Genomic DNA, 13,456 nt, shown 5'->3' on the forward strand with positions numbered 1-13,456 from the left:
GTTCCTATTTTGTATACATATTTAACCGTCAAATGATGCAATATATATCGCATTCCCTTCGTTCACTGCTCTCAGAAAAAAAGAAAAGTGAGAGAAAATAAAGGAAAAGAAAATAGAAGGAAACAAACAGGAAAACTGCTATATAGGTACTGGTTATAGCAGCAACACTTTTGTGAGAAAAGAGCTACATCTAGTCAAGATAGCAGTAGCGGTTTCTACATAAAACTGTTATAGCTACCTGGAGTAGCTATAGTGCGTTTTGTCTAAACGCGCTACTGCTATGCTCACTTAACCCCCAAAATCCCCACTCCTCTCTTCATCCCGCCTCTTTTCCACCAAATCTCCACACTCTCTCTTCCCCCGTCGCACCACCGGAGCCCTGCCCTCACCACGCCCCTGCAGTCGGCCCCGACCCCGACCCCGACCCAGGCGCCGGCTCCGGCCCCGACCCCGGCGCTCGCCCATGGCCCTGGCTCCGGCCCCGACACTCGACCCCGACCCTGACCCCTCCCAACCTCGGCCGTAGATGGGCCTGCACCCTCTGTATGCCCCCCACCGCTCCTCCTCTCTCTGGTAGCTAGGTTCTTTGGTTAATTTACTTAGGTTTTAGTTAGGGCAGATGGTTAATTAGGTTATATATTTAGTTATGAATTTAGCTAGGTTTTTTCTTCAAGTTCTATATTTTTCTTCCTTTTATATGCAAAATTGAAGTGGACATGTGATATGTGGACATGTGATGTTTTGGAAATGTCATATTTGGAATTTGGACATGTCATTTGGACATGATGATTATATGCAGGGTAAATGATCCAAGTGGCCTATGTTACGCCAGAATGTTGATTCATTTCCGTTCCGGTGAATTTTAGGCGCTCAATATGTCCATTTTTATCAAAGGTCATGCCGAAATTTTCCATGAATTTTGGCATGATTTGTGCTAGATAGTAGGCATATCGAGTGCTGGGAGTTGCTGGGAAACGTCATTCTGGCAAACATAGATTTCTTTTTTATGTCATTTCTGATTTTTTTTTCATACTTATAGAATTAAATGAGGAGACTTAATCATAGGAAACATGTCGAACAACAAAGAAACTAGGCCTTCTGACCAAGATGCAGACGAGATGGATTATGAGGGTGAATAAGAGTACCTCGACTATTTGACTGCTAAGCAATTGCAAAGTCAAGGTTTGCAGGTCGGCCTTGATGATGGTACTGACACCGACATCGACACCGACGGCGCCGACACCGACGGCAGAGCCGAGACTGGAGGGGAAGGTACCGGCGCCGATGCCGCTACCAAAAAGAAGAAGCAGAAGAAGCAGAGGATATGAAAACCTAACAAACTAGGGATTGAATGACTGGTGATCACAAAGATGGCACCTGGCAAGTTTGAGCCATTAGAGTCAGAAGAACCTCACAAGTGCTATGGGAACCAAGTAGGATGCATCCTACGGGAATGCGCGAGCATCAACGACAACGACTTAAGGAGTAAAGAACATTTGACGCACTTGCTCCTGACGAAGTTGCACAAGAGATTCAAGTTCCCCGACCGGGATGATAACATAGAACAACCGTGGGATGATCTGAAGATGAAGAAGATTAGCAATCATGCCATGGGCATGTTCAGCAATGATTTGGCCTCCTGGAAAGGGAGGGTGAAATGAGCTATTGAGGCTGAGGAACCCCTGTCCAAGATTCTGGAAGAAAATCCAACACTTACGGAAGAGGAGTTCAAAAAGTTCAAGGACACTTGCGCTACCGAGGCAGCCAAGGCTAAGGTTGCGAAATTCAAGAGCTTTCAGCAAAGGAACACGGGAAGCATCGCCTCGGAAGTCGTGGCTACCTCGGTAAAAGTCCCATATGGGATAAGGAGGACGCGGAACATGAACCCACGGGTATCCCAGACCCCTTCGCGAAGTTCACCAACCCCTTGAAGCGTGATCAGGGCCCGCTACAAGTGCGACAAGGAAAAGAAGGTTTTTTACACGGACCAGATCACGAGGAGATTGATTAGACTACTGGTAATTATTCTTTTACCACCTTACATTTAGCTCCATATCTAGTCAACTACACATTCCTACACGGTTCATGCTCCTTCTGCAGGAGAAGCAACACCAACTTGCAGCCGAAAGCCCTACTTCTCCGATGAGGCCCAAGTGGGACACCCCTCTCAACCGGGCCTTGAACAAACTTAAGGGACTCCCTTAGGGCCAGCAGCCGCAATATGGTCGTGTGCACAGCGCTGGAGACGGCACTACGTGGAAGGTGTTTTACAACGAGGGCCCGGAGGCCAAGAAGCAGAAAAAGAACTTTTGTCAGGCGGACATCGACGAGAATGTGAAGCTTGCGGTCGAGAAAAAAGCAGCTGAGGACACGAAAAAAACAGCCAAGGAGAAAAATGAGTTGTATAGCAGGCAGTCAATGCAGCTGTAACTGCCTGCAGAAATGATTTTGCTACTAACTTGGTTCCAGCTATCATCAACTGGACGAAGGAAAATCCAGACAAGACGGTACATGATTTCCCGTTGCCTAGTTTCGTCGGGAGCAACTCCGTGAACAACAATACCACCGCACCATAACTTGCTCATGCAACTGGGCCTCCTCTCGCACTCGCTCCCGCTCATAGCAGCCCGTCCTCTGTCTCTGGCGCGCTCGGTGGGCCTTCGTCTTCGGCTGAGCTCGACACCCTCATGGTAATTACATGTCGCACCAACATATATATATATATATATAGAGAGAGAGAGAGAGAGAGAATATTCCATTTTTGTTGCCTTTCAGATATTTTACGCCACAGACATGTGTTTGCAGGCCAACAAACCCCGTGCACCATACTCTACTTGATCAAAGGCCAGAAGGTGGACGTGGGAAAGGGGGTGATAATGAACCCCTTGCAACCCACATTCCACAACCAGCCAATCTCCGCTGGGCACTTCAGGGTTAACTTGTCCAGTGTGAGATCGGGGCACGAGGATTTGCCTCCTCCAGTACAACATGTGGGAGAGGACGGCGAGACCCCGCCACAGATTGGAAGCTGCAAGGGTTGGGTGCTGCTATGGCCAAAGAATCTTCTTCGTCTGGAGCCGGCCGAGAGCACACCAATAACCACACATCAACAAGCATGTGCGGAGACCATCACCCCGCCTATGCAATTACCAGCTCATGTAGTGTCGGGTGAGAGGGGCGGACGACGTGATGAAGAGGGTGCAATAGTACTGGCTGATGTAATCGGTCCTGTAGAACAGAGAATGGATGAAGAGAACGAGGTCGAACCAATGGCTTTCCTCAATACAAACGCGTATGAGTCTGACTTAGATATGATGAGTCAACCATATGACAAATCGGGCTATCAGCATACTAATGAGGATATGGATGATCTGCCCGGGCAGGAAGGTCGTAGCAGGGATTGCAAGAAGTCTCTCTTCATGAAATCCTCACAGAACACGCCTGAAGATGCCGCCTTAACACATGCTCAACTAGCCGGGGGTTGAACAGTGCTTAGCCTGGCAACATTGGGGCAGGGGTTAAGGAAGGGTCTGGAAGGTGTGCCTAAGAAAAAGGAGAGGAAGAGACCGGGGAAGATAGCTGCCTCCAAACAAGCCAAAGCACATAGCAGCCAGACGATGGATTCTGAAGGGCGTGTACCAGTGAAAGGTGCAGCCATGTTCCATCTCACGGGCGAGCCGATGCTACCGCCGAAACCGCTGGAGGCACTATCAGGGGACCTCAGGAGACTACACGACCATGTGCTGTCAACTGAGAAAAGCCTACTAGCCTCGAAGGATCCAGGATATCCGACATACGCGGCTCCTGTGCCCAAGGGGAAGTACTACGTTGACACATGGCCCGCGGAGGTGTTCTTCCTGCGGTTTGACCATATCTTTGAGATGTTTCTGACAAGGCGGCTTGATTTTACAATCGTTCGCCTTTTTGCGCTACATATGAGCTCCGTTATGAAGAGAGAATAAGTCTCACAAATCTGTGGCGGATCCGTACTACATGCACGAGTCTTTCTTGAGTCTCGGTGACTTTGAGCATGAAATTGCTAGGGAGTACCTCCAAAACTTCATGGTACAGAATAAGGACCAGGAAATTGTCCTCCTGCCTTATCATCCAAAGTAAGTCAGTTCCGGACAACCCTTTCGTACATTTCAATCATTCCTTCTCGCTCATATGGAGAATAATTTGAGGTGTATTTTCCCTGCAGCAACGGGCGCCCCGTCCGTTTCGTTCTTTACCCGCGAGTCTCCCACGCCATGTATTTCAACCCTTCTAGAGACTAGAGAAGAAGGACTACACCCACATAATGAATATTCTAGATGATGCTCTTTAAGGCTTCGGCATTAGAGGTGGCCATGTGCAGATCTGGAAACAAAGGAACAAGAAGATGGGTTTCGTGCATAAAACTAAGCTTTGCTGCATCCATGTCCCAAAACTAAGCAAGAAAGATGGATTCTACATCCTCCATCTCATGATTGAGTTGAACACGGATCACCAAAAGCTTCACATCACACACAGAAATGATGATCATATCTACAAGTGGGTAGAATCTCATGGAGAAGCGGATTATAAACTTAGAGATGACTTCTTTCGCATGCAAAGGGACATTGCGACGAACATCATGAAAGAAGTCGTCAATGGGAAGGGGATGTTCCACCACGGCCCTATATCGCGAGCAGACATCCGAACTTGCATAGGCATGCAACGTCATGACCTCACGCCGTTCAAGAAGCTAGGGTCCATCCTCGATGATATGGAAGGATGGAACTTCTAGTGATTTATGATGCCGATGATGATGATATGTGTCGGTTGAACTAGTATACTTTCTGTAGCGATGAAACTTTGTGATGTCCATGGTCCCAGCCGAACTTGCGTAACGCTACTTTGTTGGTTTGGGTACGATGACCTGCATACCTCTAGTTAATTAGTTTGCATACTGTATGTTGCATCCAGTTGCTAACCCTTTCTTTTTCGTGTTGCTCTAGTATATTTTGTTGCATATGATTGTACATCCTCTTGATGAAGATGCATCTCTAACAGGTACCTAGCTTCTTGATGGCGAGATGGCAGTGCTATTTCTTGTACAAAGGGAAGGTTCCGGGGGTACAACGAGTGGCCTGAGTGTTCGGCACAAGTGAATGGGGTCTCGGGCACCAGCCATAAAGGCTTCAAAAGGAGACAAGAAGGAGAAGCTAGTTACTTGAGGTTCACGCTAGCGCGAGAGAGGACTCGTAACCGCCGCCTCATGTACTGCATAGTTCTGCTCTCACTTATAGTGATAGATCTTCTCGCGTATATCATTGTTTAGATGGATGACGTTGTAGTTGCAAGTATTCGAGACATGCATGTATCGCTATTTTCGAGATGATGACGAGATACCACTTTGTGTTGGATGATGATTATGATAGGCTATTTGTATGTATATGCTATGATTACATTTGTGGTCTCGCAACCATTTGTATATGTATCATGATGACATTTTTATGTTCTAAAGATTCTTGTATAAAGCATGTTCAAATACAAAACAAATATGCATTAAAAAAATCAAAAAATACTAAAATTAGCAGTAGCGAGTGGAGAAAAGTTAGCAGCAGCGTGACAGTAGCAGTAGCGTGTCCAAGCAAAGCGCGCTAGAGTTATTAGCAGTAGCGAGCTTCCATACAACCCGCTGCTGCTACACTTGTATAGCAGTAGCGCGAGCGTACACGCGCTGCTGCTACGGATTAGCCGTAGCGCCTTATCAGTAGTGCCGGCCCCCGCGCTACTGGTATACCTAGAACCCGCGCTGCTGCTAGGCTTTTCCCTAGTAGTGTGATACTATTCCTTTCAAGGGAGGATCTTGGTGTGCCTAGACCAGGGTTGTGGGGACTTTCCACACTACCCACGTTCATGTGGATCCCCCAGGTGGGCCCCACTCCAAAACCTTTTAGAGCCTTCCCGGTACAATACCGAAAAAACTCCAACTTTTTCTGGAACCCCGATAACAACTTTCCATATATGAATCTTTATCTCTAGACTATTCCGGAGCTCCTCGTGATGTCCCAGATGCCATCCAAGACTCCAAACAACCTTAACTGTCCATTATCAATATCTCAATACTACCCTAGCGCTACCAGACATTAAGCGTGCGACCCTACGGGTTTGAGAATCATGTAGACATGACCGAGAATCCTCTCCGGTCAATAAACGATAGGGGGGCCTGGATGCCCATATTGATTCCTACATATTCCATGAAGATCTTTATCGGTTGAACAACGATGTCAAGGATTCAGTTAACCCCGTATACAATTCCCTTTGCCCGACGATATGTTACTTGCCCGAGATTCGATTGTCGGTATCTCTATACCTAGTTCAATATCGTTACCGGGAAATCTCTTTACTCATTCCACAATACATGATCCCGTGACCAAACTCATTAGTCAAATGCTTGCAAGCTTCTTGTGAGGTTGTATTCTCGAGAGGGCCCTGAGTTACCTCTCTGTCACATGGAGTGACAAATCCCAGTCTTGATCCATGCCAACTCAATAAACACCATCGAAGATACCTATAGAGCACCTTTATAGTCACCTAGTTATGTTGTGACGTTCGGTACACACAAGGTACTCCTCCGGTGTCAGTGAGTTGCATGATCTCATGGTTATAGGAACATATACTTGACATGCAGAAAATGATAGCAATAAACTTGACACGATCATATGCTTCATTCATAGTTTGGGTCTTGTCCATCACATCATTCTCCTAATGATGTGATCCTGTTATCAAATGGAAACTCACGTCTATGGCTAGGAAATCAATGCCATCTTTGATCAATGAGCTAGTCTGGCAGAGGCTCACTAGGGACATGTCATTGTCTATGTATCCACACATGCATTTTGTTTCCGGCCAATACAATTATAGCATGGATAATAAATTATTATTATGAACAAGGGAATATGATAATAACCACTTTATTATTGCCTCTAGGGCATATTTGCAACAATCTCCCACTTGCACTAGAGTTAATAATCAAGTATTACATGGTAATGAATCTAGCACCTATAGAGTTCAGGTGTTGATCATGTTTTGCCCGTGGAAGAGGTTTAGTCAATGGATCTGCAACATTCAGATCCATATGTACTTTGCTAATGTTTATGTACTCCTCCTTGACTGCATCATGTATGGGGTTGAAGCGTCGCTTTATATGTCTGGTCCTCTTGTGAATCCTTGGTTCCTTAGCTAGAGCAATGGCACCTGTGTTGTCACAGAACAAAGTCATTGGGTTCAGTACACTGGGCACAACTCTAAGATCTGTCATGAACTGCTTCATCCAGACACCTTCCTTCATTGCCTCTGAGGCAACTATGTACTCCGCTTCGCATGTAGAATCAGCTACCATGCTTTGCTTGGAACTGCACAAGCTTACCGCTCCCCCATTTAGAATGTAAATGTATCATGTTTGAGACTTAGAGTCATCCAGATCGGTGTCAAAGCTGGCATCGACGTAACCCTTTACGATGAGCTCTTGATCACCTCCATAAACGAGAAAAATTTCCTTAGTCCTTTTCAGGTACTTAAGGATATTCTTCACCGCTATCCAGTGATCCACTCCTGGATTACTTTGAAACCTTCTGGCCATACTTATGGCAAGGCTGACATCTGGTCTTGTGCACAACATCACAAACACTATAGAGCCTATGGCAGCAGCATAGGGGCTGACGCTCACCCTCTCTCTACCATCTGTAGTCACTGGGCCTTGAGTCTGACTCAACTTCACACCTTGAAAAAGAGGCAAGAACCCCTTCTTGGACTGATCCATTTTGAACTTGTTCAAAATATTTTCAAGGTATGTGCTTTGTGAAAGTCCTATTAAGCATCTCAATCTATCTCTATAGATCTTGATGCCTAATATGAAAGCAGCTTCTCCTAGGTCCTTCATTCAAAAACTCTTGTTCAAATATACTTTCATGTTTTCCAAAAGTTCTATATTGTTTCCAATCAGCAATATGTCATCTACATATAATATTAGAAACACTATAGAGCTCCCACTCACTTTCTAGTAAATACAAGCTTCTCCATAAACTTGCATAAACCCAAATGCTTTGATCAGCTCATCAAAGCGAGGATTCCAACTCCGAGATGCTTGCACCAGTCCATAAATGGATCGCTGGAGCTTGCATACTTTGTCAGCATTCTTTGGATTGACCAAACCTTCTGGTTGCATCATATACAACTCTTCCTTAAGGAAACCATTAAGGAACGCTGTTTTGACATCCATCTGCCAGATTTCATAATCGAAAAATGCAGCTATTGCCAACATGATTCTCACGGACGTATGCATCGCTACGAGTGACAATGTCTCCTCGTAGTCAACTCCTTGAACTTGTGAAAACTCCATTGCCACAAGTCGATCTTTATAGATGGTGACATTACCGTCCGCGTTCGTCTTCTTCTTGAAGATCCATTTATTCTGAATGACCTTTCACCCTTCAAGTAATACTTCCAAAATCCATACTTTGTTTTCATACATGGATCCCATCTCGGATTTCATTGCCACTAACCATTTGTCGGAAACCAGTCCCACCATCACTTCTCCATAGCTTGTAGGTTCATCATTGTCGAACATGACCTGTAAGACAGGGTTACTGTACCACTCAGGAGTAGTACGTATCTTTGTTGACCTTCGAGGTTTGAGAGTAACTTGATCCGAAACTTGATGATCACTATCATTAGCTTCCTCTTCAACTGGTGTAGGTGCCACAGAAAAATCTTTCTGTGCTGCGTTACTCTCTTGTTGAAGTAAAGGTTCAACAACCTCATCAAGTTCTATCTTCCTCCCACTCAATTCTTTTGGGAGAAACTCTTTCTCCAGAAAGGACTCGTTCTTAGTGATAAACACTTTGCCTTCTGTTGTGGATTTGTCATCTGTTGTGGATTTGTCATGGCAGATGCCCTTATGAAAGGACTTAGGTGTAGAGCCATCGCTACATAGGTTAGCTCAGAGGGGTTGAATGGGACAAAGGACACAAAGGTTTACCCAGGTTCAGCCCTATCAACGAGGTAATAGCCTATGTCATGCTTCTAGTTGTATTGCTTGTGTTTCGATTATAAGGGAGCGATTACGCTTGACCTAGCTTTCGATCTATTGTTTCGTGAGTTAACCCGCCACCAGGTCTCGCCTATATATAGATAGTTCAAGACCTGGCGGCTTACAAGAGTCCGAGCCGGCTAACACAACATGACTGGCCCGGTTTCTAAATCACCTTGCCTTACAAGGCAAGCCACCATATGGCGGTTCATATGTCCGGGTCTTGGGCCACCATCAGGCCCACCTCTTGAGCCGCCATCTTCACACTTCGTATTCTTGGGCCTAGCTGGGCCTTTCTTTGATGAGAGTCACCAACAGTGTAACATGGCCCCTCCTGGGCAGGTCACACCTTGGGGTTATATCCCCAACTTTAGGCCCCAGGTTGACTTGAACTTGTTCATGTCAATCTTCACCACTTCAGTTGGCGAGTCATCTTCCAAAGCTTAATCTTGAATAAAACTTTGTAACCTGCCATGATGTCACGCGAAGTAAATTCATAAAATAATCCATGACATCACAACAGATCTTTTGCATTAACTGGTCATCCGAGAATCGAGGCGCCTGCACCATTGAGATAATCACAACACCTCCTTGATTTTCATGCCTGCCATTTAACTGTTCACCTTTTCCCTCATAAATAAGCACGAGGGGTTCCTTTTTCACTTTTACCCTCGCTGCTCTCTCTTCTTTTCCTTCTTCGCACCGACCGTCGTTGTACGAGCTCCGCCGCCGCCATCGAACTTCACCAAAAACTCCAATCCAGGCCGCTGCATCAACCTGACCGTAACTAGAGATCGTGGCGCCATTCTGCTGTTCATCAGCATCAACAGGTTCTCTTCTCTCTTTACTTTCAATCCGCATTAGGTTACCCTAGTTCATCGGTGTTTGTCGGTGTTTTTTCCACCAACGCCTAGTTCAATCCAAAAGCAATACTAAAGTTATACGCTAGGAGCTTTAGCATCTGTTTCCAATCGTAGATGTATCCCCTCTTCCCGAGATTCAATCCCAGCTCACATGTTCTTCCACTACCATATTTTAGGCTTAACAATTATTCACCTTTTCTAAACAGCTGTAGATCCGTAAATATAGCTGCAAACTTGTGAGATCTGTTTGCTCCACACTTAGCAAAATTTCAACCATATTGGACTTCATAGACAATTGATAGACGGTTGACCCGCCGTTCATTGTTAGGCGGCTTACAGTATCAACTTGTACTCTGCCAATACTTATCTGATTTTAACCATGAATTAGTGACCCGTCGGTATCTTTCCGGCTTATCCATACAACTTGTAACTTTTACCATAACTCGCCAAAATGATTATCCCTTATAACCAGGACTTGTAGCCCGCCAGTGCGTAGCTGGACTCTTTGGGAAGTTTACTTTTGCTCATCATTGGGCGACTTAACATTATAATATTAACCCGCCAAACCTTTATTCTCAGGCATCCACTTCCAAAAAATGACTAAGTCCACCACTTCTTGCGACTGGGTTGCTTCCATTGTCACTGAACAATCTCTCAAGGAATATGTCGATATGGGCATTTTGCCAGCAAAAGACATCATCCACTAGCGAGTTCCAAGAACTGAAGTGTCGCCTCACCTAAAGAAGGTGAGGTTGTAGTCTTTTCAGATCACCTCCTCCATGTTTACTCACCACCCAGGTCAAAATTCTTTCAGGACGTTCTGAACTTCTACCAGCTACACCCTCAAGATATCGCCCCCCTACTCTATTTCCAATATTTACAGCTTCCAAGTTTTCTGTGAGGTGTACCTTCAAGATGAGACCAGTGTTGATTTATTCAGAGAATATTATTACTTGAACTGCTAGACCGAGATGACAGATGGGCCTTGCCTTGAACTTGGCGGGATTTCTATCCAGAGGCGGAGGGACGTTGTCTTCCCTACAGCTACACTACCCAGTCACCCCAAGGACTAGAATCAGACTTGGTTCTATTGCCAAGGCACTTCGTCGGTTGATGAAAATCCTCTGCCGGGTTTCTGCACCTGCCGGCTCAGCCCTGGACATCCACTCCCCGATTGGATCACTGCTGCATAACAAGCCAAATACGCACCTACCTTTTCAAGGATAAGGGCCTTATTAACCAATGGCTTAACTGGTGTTGAGTTGGTATGATACTGGGTCGCCTAGAGAATCTTGCCTTTGAGCCGTCGTACCAGCTTAATGCACCAATACACATGTGATGTAAAGACCCACAACGATATAATCAGACACGTCTTGAGGACCAGGAAATTAATAAAATGACCAAGTCTTTGCTCGGGGAGACCCTCGAAAGCTAAAGCAAAACAGGACTGAACCCTTTCTGTGCTCTCAATCCCGCTCCCAATGTAAGTATTTTAAGTCCTTTATCACTCTCATAAACTGCACATCTTCTCATTGTCATTTGTGTTTTTAGGCTGACTCTCCCTTCTGGACCAAGAAACTGCAAGATAAGCCGGCCAAAAAGGCCAGAGCAAAATCCAAGGCTCCAAAAAAGACCAAGGGAAAGAAACAGGATGCTGAAGACTTGTTTGCTCTCGACCACGAGTTGGAGGTAGAACTTGATTCTCTTGGATTTATTTTTATCCAACTTATTAACACTGACTCCTCTCATGATGATGCGGAGACCAGCCATGTCGACACCGTAGAGGTAACCACAATTTCATCTGACTCAGAGCCTTTGCCAAGACAGAAAACTCGGCAGATGACCTAGAAAGTAAGATTTTCTCACCCTCTTGATTACTTGGATCCCGACTTTATTTTGAAGAAACAACAGCACGATCCAGGCGTCAGACTCGGAGTGATGGTGACGCAGAGCTGGTTTCCGGCTTACAAAATACTCCAGACCCTCGCAAGCGTCAACATGAGATGCTACATGACCTAGACTCTCTTTATCCCTTAGTCAGCTTCATTCGCCAGCCTCTTACACCTTCTAACTCAAATTATCAGAAGACACCTCCATCATCTGGCGACTCTACTGGAACCCAGATGCTAGTATTCAAAGTTTCCCAAGGGTAGGTACTTCCATTTGACTATCAATTGATTCGTTATGTCATACTAATATATCTTGCATCTTTGTTGTAGAGGCGTGGCAAAAGCCGATAAGAAGCAGAAGCTTGGCGGGTCTTCGAAAGATCCGAAAATTGCAAAGCCAAAGAAACAATCTACCAACATCTCTAAGGCTCACACTCAAAACCCAGAAGAACCCATGGATGACTCGTCGCCAACAGTCGATGCCATCCTCCCTGAGGAAATGGACATGGAGCTTAACCCGGCGGCCAACCATGACCCGCCAAATCCTATGCCGCCAACTCCTCAGAAGCCAGCTGGAGAGATCCCTCTTGACAAGGACTCTGGAGATGTGACCATCACTGGGACAACTTACTCTGCGCCAGGGACTTCCACAGTGTTGGCCAAACATGGCACCAAAAAAGAACCTCATTCTTTGGATAAAAACAAGACCAAGCTAGATTTGGAAAGCTATGCTGCCTTCAGCGCAATCGACATCCATGTCGGCTATCTGAGTCGCCTCCACGCTAGCCATGATTTAGAGGCCAACTTAGTGAACCTCATGAAGGAGCGCTATGAGGTACGTTGCTAACTCTTTTCCATATGTATTCATATTAGCCGCCAAGTCTAAACGATAGGAAAGAATTGAGTATGATGTAGACTTAAAAAATGATCTTCAAACTATAGTATTTTTGAGTCAAGTCATCCTTTAAGATCAAAATATGTAGCTCCCAAGGGCCGACTTAAACTGACAAGTTGAGCCGGGACATATAACCATTTAAGAAAATCCAAGCACGTTGCCCCAAGGTCCGTCTTAAACTGACAAGTTGAACCGGGACTTATAGTCATTTAAGAAAATCCAAACACTACAAAAAAAATACACTTTCGTGATGATACGTGTTTGTCACAGTAGGTCACGTTTTTTATCATGCATGTACATCCATGACGATTTTATGACAAAATCAAGATAGTCATACATGTGCTGTCGTAGATGTGTTCCATGACATTACCAAAATTATCATCACGGAAGTGTCCACTTCCATGACGATAAATCGCGTGTCATAGAAGTGCTTTTGTCAAGGGTGACTGACACGTGGCATCCATTGTAATGGGTTGAAGTTAAGCTATTGGGTCCGGTTTTCGATGCAATGCCCCGCTAACAGCCATGACCAATGGGGATTTTCCACGTGTAAATTTCGCATTGGCCAGAGGAACGACATGTCAGCACTCGAAAAGGATAGATGTCATCTGCCCAATGGACAGGTGGCGCCTATGATACATCGACATGCGGCAAAGCCCAACAACGTCCCATTTAGGTTAAAAAGGTTGGCCTTGTCAAAATTAGCAGGCTGGCCCATTAACAGCCTGCTTGCAGATGACCCATTCGCAGT

The sequence above is a fragment of the Triticum aestivum genome, chromosome 3B (assembly GCF_018294505.1).
Source record: "Triticum aestivum cultivar Chinese Spring chromosome 3B, IWGSC CS RefSeq v2.1, whole genome shotgun sequence".
In the NCBI taxonomy this organism is placed as follows: Eukaryota; Viridiplantae; Streptophyta; class Magnoliopsida; order Poales; family Poaceae; genus Triticum; species Triticum aestivum.